General features: G+C 58.0%; 1 long non-coding RNA gene across 3 annotated transcripts; it reads right to left on the bottom strand.

Annotated features, from left to right (window-relative positions):
- Positions 1 to 3,771: 3,771 nt before the first annotated feature.
- On the bottom strand, positions 3,772 to 12,671 carry LOC112300211 (uncharacterized). Of its 3 annotated transcripts, XR_008426719.2 has the most exons (5): positions 12,247 to 12,671; positions 10,484 to 10,875; positions 8,963 to 9,326; positions 6,701 to 8,269; positions 3,772 to 6,578 (listed from the first exon to the last, which is right to left on the bottom strand). It is a non-coding gene; the product is annotated as an uncharacterized lncRNA (long non-coding RNA). The 3 variants fall into 3 exon arrangements; XR_002974372.4 differs by lacking the exon at positions 10,484 to 10,875; XR_006654859.3 differs by lacking the exons at positions 10,484 to 10,875; positions 12,247 to 12,671 and adding an exon at positions 11,890 to 12,235.
- Positions 12,672 to 12,705: the final 34 nt, after the last annotated feature.

Raw genomic sequence — 12,705 nt, 5'->3', positions numbered from 1 at the left:
ACCGACAGCACCGTGCGTGGGGGGGGGCAGCTCTGAGCTTCTCAGTGCCAGCCTGAAGACGGAACGGCACGGCCTCCGACACCCTCTTCCCAGGACTGTGGTGGAGACCCGTCCACGTGACAGGGGTGTCGTGACAGGGTCCCCTTCAGAGACGGGAGTTTTGCCCCCCTGCAGCCACCCCAGCAGGCAGACCTGGTGCCCAGGAGACACTTGAGAACTGGGCCTGTTTGGGGGCTTTTTTCCCGTCAAAGGAGGACAGGCAAGTGCCTCTGTCTCACGTCTCCGAGGCTGCTAGACGGTGGCGTGATGGGCGGGAGAGTGAGGAGAGAGAGAGAGGGAGTCCTGGAAACCTAACCCGAAAAGTCCTAACCACCGTCAGCAGCACTGTCTCGTTCCAGAGGCCCTCTTGTTAGTTTGCAAACCAGCTAGCAATCGTGCAACAAAAAGGAAGGTCACCGTGGACAGGTACGAGTGGCGCCCAGCCCTCTAACATGAGGTCCAAGGCCAGCCCTCAGAGCTGAGGACGCCAATGCCCACAGACATCCTGCCGAACTCACCCGCGTGGACACTGAAGTGGCTTTTAATCACCGTCACCACGAACTCTGGAAGAAACTGCTGACACCTTAGTAAGAATATTCAAAGGACTTCGAGACAGTGCATAAATAACCCCATGGGAGCCGTTCAATTTTTTGGAGCCACCTTGGAGACTGAATATTGCAGAGCGTGGGCTATGCTCCAGGAGGCTGGAATCGAAAGGGGAGGCACGGAGTTAGCCGACTGAAAAACTGTTAGGTCGCTGGGCAAAGGAAACGTATGATAGTTCCTTTGTATTCTTGACAGACGTTCTCCGGCCATGAGACTTGGCTATGCCGTGCCTGACACAGGAAACTCCAAACAGGCCAACTCTTGTGGGGTGTTCCCCAGGGGACGGGAAATGCCATCGGGGGCTCAAGAAGACATGACCCTCGGCTGCTGACAGAGCCTCACACTGCGAGACAGACTGGGAGACCACGAAAGCCCACCCTGCTTCCCTGCTGCGGAGCCCCTCCACCCCGAACGCCGGCGCAGCCCTGGGCCAGAGCGAGTGTTCGTCAGACGTGGGGGTCGCACAGTATATTGGTGAGAACCCCGCGTCCCCCGCGACCCCAGACAACGCACTCCCTAGAGCCAGCCAGCCTTGGTTGCGGCCAGTCCCAACCACTGACCAGGCGCTGGGAGCTTGAAACGCGCAGTCGGGTAAAGGCCGTGTCTAAAGCACCGCCGTCGCGTCTGGGCTCAGTCAGTGCAGGGCGCCTCACAGGGGGAGGTTTCTACAGATTTGGACATGCCTCAGGGGAGTGGTGGAGCATCTTAATGAGAAGTTCGTACGGTTGCGTTAAAAATTCACATTGCGTCACTACAATAAACGTTAACAATTTTAAACTTAGGATTGTAAATTTTTTCCTTTCTATATGACAGTGACTGCAACATTAATGTCTTAAATTTTCTATATTTCAGCTTATTTTTAAAAATTCTGACATTGAGATAAGAACAATTTTAAGAAAGATTTTAATGAATGTAAAATTGGCACATTATGGAAAATTAGGCAGAAAGTATCAATTTTTAAATGCACCCAGAAATCATGTGAAGCAGATGAGACCAGTTAGAAAATGTTAAATATAACCTTGTATTAAACTGTTAAATTCTAAACCTGAATTTCAATAAAATGTTAAAGCTAAAAACGTTAAGTAAAATGAGGTCCAAGGGCGCCACCCTGTGGTCAGTCTGTCTCATTCACGCGGTTGGACTCCCTGTGAGGTCCCTCTCTGACCTGGTGTGTCCCCCTCTTCCTTCTCATTTTGTTCACCTCACATTCCTGCCCCCCACCCCCAAGGGAGCGGACAGCCTGCGGGGAGCACCGGGCTCTGCCTGGGGAGCCCTCACGCGGCCCACCACCCACGCCTGGAGCACAGGGCGCCTCTCCACACTGGGCTTAAGGGCGAAGGGGCTCAGCAGCCAGCTGTGGCTCCTTCTGCGGGGGTCCTTCCCCTGGGAAAGGCAAGTGCAAGGCCCTTTCTTTGGTCAGGGTCCCTGCCTTCTGCAACAGTCACAGGGCTGGCTCCCCACAAGGGTGTTTGGACCCCACCTCTCCCCGGGGGGGAAGCAGTGAGACTAGGAAGCCACACGGTACCTTCCAGCCGGGTCTTAGGGGAACCCGCCCGGCCCTTTAGCTCCCACTGCCTGGGGGAGGGGACAGGCTGCCCCCCTGTCTTGCAAGATTTGTTTCTTTGGGGACAGACCCAGGCCAGTGACTGACAAGAGGATTTTTCTCTCCCTGGGCTGCCACAGGTGCCCCTTCCAGGCTGAGGCATGAGCCACCCCAATCCTCCAGGTCCCTGGGGCAGAGAGGACAGGCTCCCCAGGCACAGGGACACTGTCCCCGGGGCCTGAGGAGCTCGGCCCTGGCACCAGGGCAGGGCGAGGGCACACTCTCACAGCCGTCCCACCGTGCCCACCCAGCAGGGGGTGGGGCCTGGCATGGCTGCAGGGCTGACCACAGGCAAGCAGAGATGCTGCCCCCAGCCTGAGGCCTCTCCCCACTCCCTAGGAGTGACAGTCTGGGTTCAAAGCTTTCTGCAGAGGCACTGTGACTAGCTCCCCACTTGGGACCTTGGCCAGTGATGTTCCCTCCTGGGCCCCAGGCCTGATGATCGGGCCCAGGAAATGAAGCACCAGAGCCTGTGGGGAGGGATGGCTGGGGAGGCATGGCTCCCCCTCTGGTCCCCCAGGAGCATTGGGGGTGGGGAGTGGCCAGGGATAGAGCTCAGGGACTGAGGTGACTTCTCCTTCCTGTAGTTGGGGACACATCTGCTCCCTGCTCCCCTCCCCCCATCGTCACTCCCTTGTCCCAGCAGGTGCTGAGAAGAAAGGGACTCCAGACCCCGATCCACCCCTCTCCCAGCTCACCCAGGCCTTCCCCTGGGGCCTGGGAGAAGGGAGATGAGGTCCAGATTGGAAGGAGGGAGATGAGGAAGCACTTCCGCCTGCCCCACTGATCAGGGTGTCGGGCCCTCGGAGCCCTGTGGCCTTGGGAGAAGCCCTTCCTTCTCTTGGGCCAGCTGCTCCCCACCAACAGCCTGTTCCCAGGCCACCTTCCATGGCCTCCTGAGACTCCGGGTGGGCTCAGGGCTCCCCTGGGGCAGAGGGCCCTGAGTCCTGGCCAAACGCAGCCCTCACATGCCACTTTCAGGTGCCCCACAAACGGTGCACCCTAATGACGCCTAGCACACACAGCCTAATATGTTAAACCCACTTTAGAAAGGCAGTTTCCTCTTTCAGAAAATGGAAACAAAGGGCCCAAACCAGCATTCCAGGGGAAGGCTGAGCAGAGGGTCCTGGGTGCTGTGGGGGGATAGGGGAGGGTCTGGCCAGACCGAGGGGGTCCCGGCAGAGGGGTGAGGAAGGGAAATCAGCAGAGCGGCTGGTGGGGAGATGCTTCCGAAACTCTGGCCCACCTCTAAATCGGGAAAACAACTTTTACATCGACTTAAAGGGGGAGCGTCCAGTAGTAACTTAGGAAATGTGGACTGGAGGAGGACGCCGCCCCCAGCCCGGTGGAGGGCGTCTGCAGAGACCAGCCGCAGACGCCGTCCTCAACGGTGAGCACCTAGGAGCCTTCCCACCGAGATCAGGCACACGGTGAGGTGTCCCCCGCCATTCCCTTTCTTTTCTGTTTTTTCAATCCCCACCTGAGGATATATTCATTGATTGGAGGGAGGGAGGTGTGGGGAGAGGGAGAGAGAGAAATGCCGACAGGTGAGAGAATCATCTAACAGTTGCCTCTTGTAACACACCCCAACTGAGGATCAAACCCAGCACCTAGGCATGTGCCCTGACAGGGAACCGAACCTGCAACTTTTGGGGGTGTGGGACGATGCTCCAACCAACCGAGCCGCCAGCCAGGGCAAACGCAGCACTGCTTCCCGACACCGCGCTGGATGTCCTCGCTGATGCACTGGGACAAGGGCAGGAAGGAAGAGACACGCAGGGAGGGAAGACGACGTGAAGCTGTCTTGGCTCACAGAGGACGTCACCGTCTGTGTAGAGAATTGGAAAGAACGGACAAAAACTCCTGGAACCAATAAGTGGTTCTAGCAGGACTGCAGGACGCCAGGTCATGGGCAAAGGCATTTGCTTTCCTATACAACTAGCTAGTATGACCGGAGATCACAAACGCAGTGCTGTCTGCATTAGCACGCACACAGGAGGAGGACTTAGGAATAAATGTAACAAAATGTGTGCAAGAGCCACTCGAGGAAAACTGCCAAACTCCGATGAGTGAGATCAAAGATCTGACTAAATGGAGACGCGTTCCACGTTCACGGACGGGAAGACTCGACACGGTCGAGAGGTCAGTCCTTCCCGGCTGGGTCTGCAGGGTCAGTGCAACCTAACGAAACCCCTGCAAGTTACCCTGTGGGTGCTGCCAGGCTGATTCTGAGGTTTAAAAGAACAGACAGGCCCTGGCCGCGTGGCTCAGCTAGTTAGAGCATCATACTGATACGCCCAGGTCTTGGGCTTGATCCCGGTCAGGGCACATGCAAGAATCAACCAATGAATGCGCAAGTCGGTCTCTCTCTGTCTCAACAATAAATAAAAAATTTTAAAAGAAGAAGAGGAGGAGGAGGAAGAGGAGGAGACAAAAGAGCCAGAACGGCCAACACAAACTGAAGGGGAACAAAGTTGGGGACGTGACTCCAGGCTTCCTGCAAAGCTATAGTCATCAAGACGGGTGGAGGGAGCGAAAACACAGACTAACAGGTCGACAGAACAAATCGGAGCCCAGAACACACCCTCACAAGCACAGCTGGCTGACCTTGACGAAGGAGCAGAGGCAGCTCTGCGGGGCGAAGACAGTCTCAGCAAACGGCGCTGAGGTGACGGCACAGCCACGTGCAGAAAAGTGGGCCTGGACCCGGGCCTGTCACCCTGTGCCGAGGGCACTCGGACGCACCACACACCTAGACACAGCAGGCAAAGCCGTGCACCCCCTGGCAGCCACCATAGGAGAAAAACCAGGTGACCAGGGTGCCTGGCCATCCGGACGCAGCACCAGAAGCACAACGTGAAAGAGAAACATGCTGGACTTGGCGTCAGCTGGACTCGGTCAGAATTTAAAAACTTCTGCTCTGTGAAAAATGCAGTTAAGACAATAAAAAGACAAGCCACAGACTGGGAGAAAATATTTGCAAAAGACACATTTGATAAAGGACGTGTATCCAAAACACACAAAGGAGCCCAGAGAAGCCAGACAGCTGTGTGCACCCGTTTCCCGGGGCCGCCACGACAGGCCACCACAGGCTGAGCGCAGAGCACAACAGCGAGGTACTCTCTCGCAGCTCTGGGGCCGGAAGTCCACAGTCGTCTCCCTGAGACACTGTCACGGTGTCAGCGGGCGAGCTCCCCGGCAGCTGCAGGAGACAGTCCTCGTCCTCCAGCCTCCATGGCTGCTGGCAACCAGGGCTCACGGCTGCCGTGCTGCGGCCCCTGCCTCCACCCTCATGTGGCCCCTCTGTGTGCCTCCCGGTGAGGCCCCTTGTGAGGGCACTCAGGGCCCACCCAGATGATCCAGGATGGCCCCATTGCAAGATCTTTAGTCACACCTGCAAAGACCCTTGTCCAAACAGGACCACGTTCCCCGGCCCCAGGGTTGGGGGCCAGTCAGGTCAGCATCGAGGTGGACAGGCAGGACAGGCAGGCGTGGACCCAGGGGAGGCAAGGAGCCTGGGCCCCCGCTGGTGGGTTTAGGAGCTCGGGGAGTTTGGAAAGCAGGCCCCATGCTCAGAGGGGGTCCCCGAGGGAGACAGAGAAGACACTGAGGGCACGCCACCATGCTGTGTGAGCACTTCTGCTTGACGGAGAGGCTGCTGGGAGGGTTTGCTCTGGCTGCTCTAGGGTGTCGGCCCCTTTCCATGCTGCTTCCCCCACCTGCAATGTGGGGCCTGAACACACACCCTGAGGACAAGCGTCAATTTGGAAAACCTTCAGTGAGGAGTCACCAAAACTGAGAGGTGTGTGAGCTGCAGCCCCGAGGCCCATCTGCAGGGAGAGTGGGGACACAGGGGCCACGGGCCAGGACACTCCGGGATGACACCCCCCCTGCCAGCAGAGAAGGCGGCAGCTGATGGGCTCAAGGGCCAGTGGTTGGTCCCCAGCTGCTGGCCCAGAGTGCATGGAGAGGTGTGGCCACCCCTACTGCGTCTTGTCCACCTGTGAGATTTCATACCCCTCACAGAAGTGACAGCCCCCTCCCAAGGCCTGGTCTGTCCCCACAGGGCCCTCCTGCTTCCTCCGGCTTGGCCAGCAGAGGGCTGCACTCCAGCGACCAAAGGCACAGCCCCGGCCTGGACCACAGCCACCAGCAGGCGGGCAGCCACAGCCTGTCTGCTGGTCTCCATGGCTATGTCCATGACGACAGGAAGGGCTGGGGCCACAGCAGGACTCCCCAGATCTGAGGCCTCAGTAATGAGAAGAGCTCACATTTACATACACGGGACACTTTCCAGAGCTTGGTTCATCTCTCCTTCTGACCTCACTGACTGCTGGCAGCAGGCAGAGCTTCGCAGAGGCTCCCCTGCCGAGGACGCAGACACAGACGCAGGCTGGAAGGGCAGAGCAGGGTTCGGATCCTGGTGACCTGGCCCATGACCCCGGGGCGGACGTGCTGACACCAGCAGGGCTCGGGGCTGAGCCCTTGTCCTCAGCTCCCAAAATGGAGGTCACCTGGGGCACATGTCCATCTAGTTGTACCCCCACTTTAGTGTAATCCCCAGGAACCTCCGCAGCACAAACCCCAAGTGCATGGCCGCACGCTGGGACGCATTTTAGAGCTCAGACCGGACACAACCCCATGAAGGAGGGCTGGCAGGGCAGTCTTGGGTCGGGCGGGGAAGGTGCATTCCTGCATTTTGTGTCTCCAGCTGGTTCTGGGTTTCATCACCCTGAGCTCCAGCAGCAGGCCCCTGAAACGCAGCGCTCACGTGTTGGGTGTTCTGCCCTCGTGACAGCCGTCTGTGCGCCCACCATCACCCCAGACAGAAAGCGGGCGCTCCTGGGGAAGGGGCACATTGGAAAGGGTTCCCGAGAGGAGGCAGAGCTGAGCTCCGCACAGAAGACCAAGGCGCAGCTCCCCAGGCCCTCGGGGTGGGCAGGGCCCTCCCCCCAGGCCAGCGCAGAGTCCTCTGATTGGTCCGGCTGACGCCTCTCCCAGGAGGAGCTGCAAACGCTCACGCTGCCCAGGAGCCTTGGAAGCACAAAGGCCTTGTTTAAACACACAAAAGTCCTTCTTGACTGAGAGAAATGGAGGAAGGCCTGACGCTCACTGCACATAATTCAAATTCAAACTGGCACCCAATAAAGGAAAATTACAAGACAGTCTGAACTGCATGCCTGCGATTCTGATCTGTTTGCCGACATGGGGTTTCAAACTGCTTTAGGTCTTCCTAATTCACAATGCAGAGAGCAAACCATATTGCGAGTGTCATGAAATGAAATATTTTTATCTTTGAAGTGAAGTTATCCCGCCCTGGCGGGTGTAGCTCAGTGGATTGAGTGCCAGCCTGTGAACTGAAAAGTCACCAGTTCAATTCCCAGTCAGGGCACATGCCTGGGTGGCAGGCCAGGTCCCCAGTAGGGGGCGTGTGAGAGGCAACCACACATTGATGTTTCTCTCCCTCTTTCTCCCTTCCCTCCCCCTCTCGAAAATAAATAAATAAAATCTTTAAAAAAAAAAGAAATGAGGTAGCCCCATCCATGAATTATTTCTTTTAAAAAAAACACTTAAAATAAGCAGGAGTTTTTCTCACTTGAAGTGTCAGATCTAAAAATAGAAACATCACATCGCTGAAGGTGTCACACAGGCATGGTAGCTACCGCCCCGAGAGAGGGGAGCTCTCCCCACAAGTGCCAGCAGGTTTCCCCCAGCCCCCGGCTGTTCACAGACGCAAGGACAGACGCACAGCTTGGTGTCTGCTCACTGGCAGGCCCTGCTGGGCTGGGGAGACGGGGCAGCCTCCTGGCCTTGGGCCTGTGCGGAGACACACTGGCCAGGACAGACAGTCCCCGCTCCGCTCAGAGCCTGCAACCTGGCGGAGTGAGGTGTTCCATGGTGGCAGGACCGCTGGGAGTACCTGGTGGGGGCAGGGCACATCCTCCTGGACGAGGAGACAACAGTCTCCGGACGACAGGCGTGAGGTCCGCCCTCCAGCAGCCCCGCCGTCCTTCCTCCCGTCTGTAGAGTGGGGACAAAGCAAGCAGTCAAACCCATCCCAGCTGCCGGGGCCCCAGCCCCTCCTGACTGGCCCCTGCAGCTGTCCTCTCAGTCCTCTTTTCCCCCCAGAGACAGGGAGGGAGGGCGGCCTCCCACGTCTTTCTGTCTCACACCTGTGCGCCAGCTTCTACCTTCAACTGAACAGACGAGACTGTGGGATTTTGTCCTCTGGTCCTGCTCAGAGGGCAGCCTTTGGGGAGAAGGGGGTCCCCACTCAGTGAGGCTCAGTGAGGGAGGAAAGAGGCTCAGAGAGTAGAGCCTCACAAGCCTGACACTGCCCGTCTACATGCGGGGACCTCGGACACTGCCCTGCCCCCAGCTTCGGGTGGCGGCGTCAAGGCCCGGCTGTTGGGGATTCTGGCTATTGGGTTTATTTTTCCTGAGAGGCTTAGAAGCCAGCGGGTGGAAGGGTTTGGTGGCAGCTGGGGGGCTGCAGCCAGGGAAAGGGAGACACGGAGGGGGCTAGAGGGAATCATGGAACACGGGGGTGAGAGAAGTAACATTGCAACCCCTGAAAGGGGGGCGTTAATGGGTTGGAAGGACTAAGAAATCAGCTTGGAGCAACCCCCGGGGCCATCTGCCAAGGGCCCAGGAAGGACATGTCCCTGGTCTGTAGGGTCAGGAATGACTGCTCCCACGCGGCTCAGGGCTCACCTTGAGCGGTCACTGCAGCGACTGAGTCAGCCCCGGGTGGCAGGACGCTTCCCGCGGCTTCCTCCCGCCACCCCATGCAGACAGGTCCTGGAGGCAGTGCAGCCAGTTCAGTTCGTGGGCCATGGCACCGGCACTGTTTCCGGCAAGGTGGGTATAGTGCAGGCAGAGCAAGGGTTGGGTTTCTCCCGTGGCTTATCCACACCACGGCGGAGGGTCTGGGGTAACATCTCTCGTTTCTTGACTTATGACACCTGGACCACAGTCTTGAGGTTACATCTGAGCTTAAATGGGCTTCGATTCTGAGTGACTGTGAAGCCTTGGGCAGGTTACCAATACTTCATCTCTCTCAGCCTCGTTTCCTCCCCTGAAAACACACACAGGGCAGGGTTTCCTGAGCATTCAGAGGTGTACGTGGGAAGTGCTAGGGCCGTTCCAGACTCTCAGAGGGCACAGACCAGCCCCTCACCGTGGGCCTGGCAGCCCCCAGGAGGTGCCCCTCTGCTGGGACACAGGCACGATCTGTACTTGACTGCTCACTGGGGGGCACTGAGTCGAGGTGTCCACGTGAGTTGTGACTGAACTAAGCATCTGGATGCACAGACAGCAAAGGCAGCCAGACGAACGAGTGGGCACAAGTCTGTGTATTTCATACACTCACACTGTTCGTTTTCTTCTGCTGCCCTGAGAATGACTACACCTCAGTGGCTTTAGACAACGCCCACCTGTTACCTCCCAGCTCTGGAGGCAGCCCTCCCCACCCAGGCGCTCCGCAGGGCTGCAGGGCTCTCTGGGGGCTCTGGGGCCACATCTGCGTCTAAGCTCTTGGCTGAATTTGGCTCCGGGAGATTTGTTGCAGGATTAAGGTCTCATTTCCGGGGGGCGCTCAGCCAGGCCTGGTCTCCGCTCCTCAAGGCTGCCTGCGTCCCTTCTCATGCCCCCCAGTGCGGTCGCCCCAGCAGCAGCAGGTCATGTCCCTCACACACTCTGCATCTCTGAGCCCAGCTGGGGAAATGCTGTGGTCTTCTAAGGGCTCCTGTGATTAAACTGGGCACACACGGATAATCCCGGGTCATCTCCCTGTGCCAAAGTCTGTAACCTTGATTCACCACACCTGCGAAGTCCCTCTGGCCACGTCAGGTAGAATCATCCTTTGTTTTTGCCTTCTTTCTTCCCCTTTCTTCCCCACATGGAGAAAAAATTCAGGGATCCAACCCCTTTCCTCAGGAGCAAAGCAAACATGTGGGCTGAAGTTTCAGGCCCTGCTGAACCCCGGCAGTAAGCAGGCAGCCGCTTATCAAAGTCGGGGGTGTTTGTAGCCACTGTATTCTAATCAACAACACTTGAAAGCAATGAAGATGCCCTCCAGTAGGTGAACGGACACATAAATCGTGGTCCCCCCAGGTGCTGGGGAGGAAAACTTATCTGCCACCCTTGAAGGTTCATCGAGCTAAGCCGATCGTCAAATTAACATGAGACAAATTAGCAAGAGAAACACAAACTAAAATTTAATAAACTGTATACCTCCTGGATGCCTGGGGGAGACCCAGGGACAGAGGCCTGGGCCAAAATGGCAAAGCCATCACCGTCCATGCCACCTTCAGCTACAGAGAAAAGACGTTAGGGTGGGGGGGCAGAAGCGCGAGGTTCGGGAAGAGCACAGGGAGCAAAGCTGTTGGGCAGCCTGAGCCCGCGCCTCCGGCCTGGACAGTGAGGGCGGGCCTGCCCCGTGGGGGGCGCCTTACGGTCGCACGTGTCCCTTGCAAGTTTCACACCCTTTCCAAAGGGTACCGGCTACGTCGGCAGGTTTACGGAGCTTCTCCCGGGTCTGCGGTGTCTTCAGTCGGCCAGCCTAACACGACCACAATCCCAAAGTGACGTACTTGGGGCGGCAAACTCTGGTCCCCCTACAGACACTGAAATATTATTCAGCAATAAAAAGAACTGTTTTCTCCGCGAAGTCATGAAAAGATATGGAGGAACCTTAAAGGCACATTCCCAAGTGAAAGAAGCCAACTCCAAGACCTGCTGGGAAAGGTAAAACCCTGGAGACGGCAAAGTGGTCGGCGGCACCCGGGGTGGGGGGCACGGAGGACGCTCAAGTCGTAAAGATATTCCCTACGACGCACGACTAGAGGTGCACGTCTCCGCGTCCAGGGTCTGCCTGTGACAACTCTGAGCCAGCCACTGAACCTGAACTTGAAGACAATCCACCCTTGGTCCTGGAAATGGTGTTCAGTCACTGGAATCTAAATAAGTCAAAAATTTTTTAAAGACGGGCAAAGAACAACTGATTTCTTTCGCGTTTTTAAGGTATAAAGGCAGGCAGCTCACGCACTGGCTGGTGTGGCTCCGTGGACCGAGCGCCAGCCGGGGAACCACAGGGCCGCGGGTTCGAGTCCCAGTCGGTGCATGTGCCTGGGTAGCAGGTGCCTGGCTGGGCGCGCGGGAGGGACAACGGGTGGATGCACCTCTCACACGGCGATGTTCCTCCCCCTCCTCCCTTCCCAGCTCTATAAATAAATAAAGTTTAAAACGTACAAAGGAAGGCAGCTCGCTAGCTTCAGGAACACATTGCTTTTGCTGTTTTTGTGCTTGTAATTTTTTTCTTTCGTTGCTTGACTTCAGAGAGAGAGCACGAGAGAGGAAGGAAGAGAGAGCGGGGGAGGCCGATTTCTTGCTCAGCGTTGCATCTTGTATGCGCTCTGACCCAGGACAGAACCCACAGCCTTGGCGTACGGGGAGGGCGCTCCAACCAACTCGACCACCCAGCCAGGGCTACCAATGTGGGTTTAAATTTTAATTTAGAGGGCGCTAGTTAGCGAAAGAATACAGTCTACACTAAAACGAATGATCCTGCCATCACCTCAAAAGACATCGCTAACACTCATTAGAGCACCTGCACCTGCTCAGTCTCACCCCTCACTTACTTTTTCTGCTGCTCCGCCGCAGACTGGACGGTTAGGGAGATTGCCGCCCCTTTCTCTGCTCGGCTTCACAGCGAAGGCTTGCACGCACTGACTGCAATGCTCCCGTTTTCTCTCAAACCCGCTAGAAGCAGGTCTGCACGGGCCACTGCAGGCCGCCCGCGTCCAGGTCCGGGCCGGCACTCCCACCACTGCCCCGCCACAGCCAGCAGTCGGCAGACCACTGCCTCCTCCGTCCTCGCCCGGCCCGCCACGCAGCCGTTCTCCAGGAGCCCACTGCCCGGGTGGCCACTCCCCCTCCTCCGGGGCTCTGTCTTCGGTCCTCTTCCCCACCCGCCGCCCGGCCCGCGGTGAGCTCACCTGGTGTCTCAGACTGCCATCAAGGACGAACGCAGACGTCCCGGGAAGAGGAAGTGCGTGAGGCCCGCCACGGGCGGCGGGACAGGAGGACACGCTCAGGCGCGGCGCGTTCCAGGTGCGGCCGGAGACCGACGACCCGCCCGCCTGTCGGAGAGCGCTCCCATTGGCCGAGGCGCTGGCTGGGGCGGGGCCGCCTGGAGCCTCACGTAAACCCTAGCATTCGGCTCGCAACAGCGCCGTCAGCGGTCTTCGGGGAACCGTCCCACCCCGGCTTCACAGCCCGCGCCTCAAAGCGCCCCCTTCCGAGATCCTAGCGCCGCACCAGGATGTTCGCGCAGGCGCAGCCGACGAGGTCCCGCAGCCCCCGGCAGGCCCCGCGGCCCAAGGCCCCGCCCGCGGCTGCGGAGGAGGCGGAGGGGAATGACGTCATTGAGCCGGGCGACGGGCATTGGGCGCCAT

This window comes from Desmodus rotundus, chromosome 4, assembly GCF_022682495.2.
Source record: "Desmodus rotundus isolate HL8 chromosome 4, HLdesRot8A.1, whole genome shotgun sequence".
NCBI lineage: Eukaryota > Metazoa > Chordata > Mammalia > Chiroptera > Phyllostomidae > Desmodus > Desmodus rotundus.
This window is presented reverse-complemented; position numbering and strand designations above follow the sequence as displayed.